The sequence below is a fragment of the Ruditapes philippinarum genome, unplaced genomic scaffold, assembly GCF_026571515.1.
Source record: "Ruditapes philippinarum isolate M1 unplaced genomic scaffold, ASM2657151v2 ctg269_1_1_1_1, whole genome shotgun sequence".
NCBI lineage: Eukaryota > Metazoa > Mollusca > Bivalvia > Venerida > Veneridae > Ruditapes > Ruditapes philippinarum.
The window spans coordinates 4,163-9,377 of NW_026866443.1; the positions used below are offsets into that span (position 1 = coordinate 4,163).

The 5,215-nt window shown below is 29.6% G+C and overlaps 1 long non-coding RNA gene across 2 annotated transcripts; it reads left to right on the forward strand.

Moving 5' to 3' along the window:
• The first annotated feature begins 358 nt into the window (after window positions 1-358).
• Window positions 359-2,823, forward strand: LOC132732487 (uncharacterized). Of its 2 annotated transcripts, XR_009626056.1 has the most exons (4): window positions 359-402; window positions 1,393-1,490; window positions 2,265-2,393; window positions 2,703-2,823. It is a non-coding gene; the product is annotated as an uncharacterized LOC132732487 (long non-coding RNA). The 2 variants fall into 2 exon arrangements; XR_009626055.1 differs by lacking the exon at window positions 359-402 and having other exon boundaries at window positions 1,267-1,490.
• The last annotated feature ends 2,392 nt before the right edge of the window (window positions 2,824-5,215 follow it).

The window sequence follows — 5,215 nt, forward strand, 5'->3', positions numbered from 1 at the left end:
TTCAGGTAATTCAAATGACCTTTCACTAACTGGCAATGTTATATGAGACAAGCATACTGCTTAAGCCATCAAAGAAAAATAATAATTAAAAGTCTATAAGGAAAGATCATGTAGATGACTGATAGCATTGTGTGCAAAAGTCATAATGACCAGGACAGGAAAACAAGTTTCATTTATTACATTTTGTTCATTATAACATTATGTGTAATACTTTGAGTCAAAATAGAGCTAGACGCAAATAGGTTTTCATTATTTCAATACAAAATAAAAAACTTTTGTATCATAAACTAATATAATTCTTCAGCTACAGCAAAAGAACAAAACAGTTTTGTGTTATCATCTCCAAACAATATAGAAATTCAGTTCGATAATGCGTTGAATAAAGATAGATATATCAGTAAAGTAAGTAAATCGTATTTAATTTTTTTATCGAGAAATGTAATTGTCTTATAATTGGTTCACAATGTACGCTGTCCAAGATCAAGACTTGTTGATTTGATATTAATTTTTTATAACCCAGATGTCATACAAACCTTTCTATTAGAAATTAGAAGTAATTCATTATAATAATAGTATCATCAAATAGTATCAATGTATTCAAAATAAAAGAAATTGTCATTAAGGGACTATAAGACATAAATAACATTAATCAAATGTTGAATAAAACATGGTGTGAATTAACTATTATTAAGATATGTTTATTTTCTGAGGTATGGAGAGTTAAAATGTACTAAGTATAAGGTTCAATCAATCAAACCCCTTCATATACCCAACCCCCAATAAAAATATATATTTATATATATAGAGAGACATAGAAACCCATCCCACACCCACCCACCCCCCCCCCCAAAAAAAAAAAAAAAAAACAAGAAAAGAAAAAAAACATAGACACACATACAAAACAGTAACAACACTAATTGACTTATGAATACCATAAGACATATGTTCATGATCAAATTTCGTGACCTTGACAAAATAAATAAATAATAATCACAATAAAAATACATTTGTAATACATGTTAAGTTCAGAAAACAATACAGAAATTTATCTTATAAACATTTAATACGCTAAATATCTTAAATGAACATGTCCATCTTGCAGTCTGGACAAAATTATTTACCATGTAATAAACATTTTTTAAACTGACTAAATATCGGACAATATAGACCTTGGTCATATGTAACATATTATTGTCGGTGTATTGTTTTTCATTATTTACCAGAGCAACCTTGTTGTCTTTAAATTGGTTTATAATATTATCATAAAGTGTGTCATATGCTAAAACGAGACATCTTGTTTTGATATTATATTTACTATCATTCAGATGTCACTCAAATTTAATTTCAGAAATAGGTATAAAAACAGCTTTTTTCAAGATATATTTATTACAGAAGAGTTGTCTTCTAAATAACTACAACTATGGGCTACAAACTTGTATGTGTAATTCTCGGAATATGCTTCATAGCATCTGTATTCAAGTTGGAAGCGGGTGAGTTGTTTATTTGGTACTTATTATAACAAACATCATGTTTAAATCAAAACAATTTTCATAAATAATGTCATTTAATCATTGGTTTAATGTTTTTATTATTTTTTATTCATTAAACGATCTAAAGATGCTTGAAAATTAATACTTTATTTCAAATGTTAATCCAAGGGATTGTAGCCTTGCAATTCATATTCTTACAAAAATACCAAAACATTTAAAAACCTCTTGCGGTCTTATATACCAGCAGCTTGATATTAAAACATTTGCACTTTGGCTTCAAATTAGGGGGAAATGAAATTCTTTAATTTATTAATAATATTATAAAGAGTGCATAAAATTTCGGGTGCCGAAATACAGATTTTAAGGGCTTTGAAGTCGACTTAAGTATTTATATCATTTTGTTATCTAACAAACTTCTTAATCATCATGCATGCAATTGTGTATCTGTAAATACAACATCTTCATTAAATACTAACAAAAGCGAATTTGCAAATTTTCAAGACTATATATTAAGGCTTTGTAGTTATATATTTATAACTCTTTTACATACAAAATAATTTCCTTTTCTCAAAAGTTATTTAGTTATTTTTTATCCATGAACGTTCGAAATTCTCTCCCCCCACCCCTTTTTCCCTTTCTCAACAGGGGTGTTGCTGAAAATAAATGTTAACCAATAAGTTTATTAACTGCTGTATATCTAAGTAACATATCTCTCATTAACTCAAATATTATGGCCATTGTTGATAATCAACACTGAAAGTTTTGTATTCTTAGCCGCCGAAAAAAAGAAAGCCAACTTCCAAGAACCTGCCTTAGCCCCAGAGACATTTGCTCCCGAGGAATTTGCCGAGGAAGAGCGATTACAAAAAGAGAAAGATGCTAAACGACTGAGAAAATAACAAAGTAATCATTTGTCGAGTGCTTGTATTAGAATATTTTTATTCTGTTTATCCATGAACGTTTATAAAAATCCAGAATAGTAGAATAATGTCTAATGGTGTTTGTCCGTTAAGGAAAATGGTTCTTATTGAAATATGTAAACTTTTCTGTTTCGTTTCTGAAATAAAAGGAAATATTGCTAAGATTCAGTTGGTTGTATAATTCGTACACTACATTAATGTTTTTTTTTATATCCAATTGCTTTGATTAATGTCTAATTTCAGTTTTTTCAATTTCATTTCATAAATTACTTTTAATTCTTTTCCTTTTCAGACAGACGAAGCGCATGAAAATGAAGTGGAAAGCATATTGAAAATTAGAAATGTACAACAATTTTGCTTGAAGTAATGAATAATATCATATGCCGAGTTTAATAAACCATTATCTGCAAATATTATGTCTTATTCTTATTTGATTTTAAACACATTTATCTGTTTAATGTTAAATGAATCAAACATACTTTTATCAATGTTCACATCTGCTGCCAATACAGTTATAGCTAAATCACAATTAAACATTACCAAACATCTTGTTTGAATCATATGATAAAACAGACTATGGTTCTACTCAGGTGCCTGTTCGTGCCTGAAATAATGCACGGAAGGGCACCTGAGGTCTTCCTCCACCAGTAAAGCTGGAACGTCGCCGAATGACCTATTCTGTGTCGGTGTGACTTAAAACAAAAAAAAAACCACAAATAAAACAGACTAATTCAAATGGTAAAAAGCCAGACAAGCAGGTATATTAATGGTATGTTACCAGGTTCTTCACGGTTGTTGTTGTGTTAAAATATTAGTTTACAAACCATATGCTTGGCATATTGTCGTCTGCTAAAAATGTTTTAATTTCATAAAAACGTTCCCTCCAATAAAAGAGATTCCCGCCGCCCTTATGTTCACTCCCGGTTATTGTTTTTCTTGTCTTCTGGGTGCCCTGCTGTGGTAGCTCGGGTGTATCGGGGGCTGCGTCCTGTGAACGTTGCCGTTGCCATGTTGAACTTTTATATCGTGTTTTTTTAACTAGCTTAGTACCTGACAAGATGCTGTGGTGCCCGGCTTCCTTTCTGGTAGCAAGTTTCATGGAAAGGCTTTCTGCTGGGAAGGAATTAGAAATTTGATCCCGAAGACCCGCATAACACTAATGGGCTGTTCCAGTAGATACACACAAAATGAAATCTATATGACGGGCACTTTTTTATCCTGTGTATCAATTCTGTTGCTATTATACAATAGCTTTTAGTAGAAAAGTGAGCAATCTGTCGTTATGTCTTTGTTTCATTGTCTTTAACTTTCAAGGTGTAATTCTCACTTTCAATTTTCAAAAACAATACTTTTACCCATACTTTATCTTTATTTTTCGTGTAAATTTAAAGATAAAATATGCTCATCTTTGGATAATTTTTTTTTCAGAAATATATTAAAATCTAAACATAACCGCCAGTATTTATGACACAATATTGTGTGTAGGATTTAAAGCAAAAAATATCTACTTTGAGTTAAGCCAAAACTTGTTTATTTTATATTTACATAATGACTGTGTAGCAACTGTCAATATTTTCAAATATTATCTTTGAGCTTAGTATATCATTAAACACCAATTGTTAAAAAATATTAATAAAAAATAATACCAAACACAAATTTTTTTTCTTCCTATAAAACATTAAAACAAAAAAAGGGGTTTTTGTTCTTTGCTTTTTGATTTTTGGGATGTCTCCCAAAATTCCCAAAGTGGATTTCCCGATCGATGTAATACTTTTTAAATTCGGCACGGAAAAAGACTGATCGGGGAAAAAAACCCCAGTCCCTGTAAAATCAATTTTCCCAAAAACCGGAAAATAAAACAATTATATTTTAAAGACAAATATTTAAACAAATTTATGTCGTTTTTACTTTTTAATTAAATAATGCCCTTTGTAATTTTTATGGCAATATTAAAAATAATTTGGTATGTCATATTTTAAAAAGCTATTTTTTAAAAATTAACACGTCCCATTTCTTTTAACTAAAGGGCTGGTTTTAGCCGCCCCGGCTTTTCGTACTATATATTTATTTTCTTATCGGGACAATAAATAATTAATTAAATTATTGATTTTATTTGGCATTTTTTTTATAATATTATTGGCTTAAGGTTTTCATCTGTACTTATAATGTTAGAGTCATGTAACACATGCAAAATGGCATTTGTCAATAAAGCATGCATGTCACTACCTTTGTATATGTATATTGAAGTGACATAAGTTGTTATCGAGGCTTTCAATATGTTGCTGGTTTTCCTAGAAGTAACAAAAATAATATTCGAACATATGTTGACATACATATAATAATACATAAAACATATAATAATAAATGAGTGTACTGCTTTGAAACGTTTAACTCAACAGCAATGTTAATAAAAACAAATATCAAGCTATAGATTCACACATAAATTTACAAATTGCGCTTTCAATCTTAATCAATACAATAGAACATTTGAAGTCACAACCTCTTCTTTTAACTTCTTAACTCAATTTTCACGATATCACGATATTTTATACGTAAAGTAACTGATTTGGTTCCTTCAAAATACTAAAAAATATTGTACAATGTAATATCCCTAAATTTCTGTAGTATCACTAGTATAATCTACCCGGCATTTCAGTTAAAAAATCCTCCAGATACACAATAAATATATCATAATGGTGTCCTAACCCTACATTGAAGTTCCATATTGATTCTTTCGCTACATGCATTCCAATAGCCTCCGGCAATTACATGTAAATTCTGACTTATTCAAGTTGAAGTACTTCT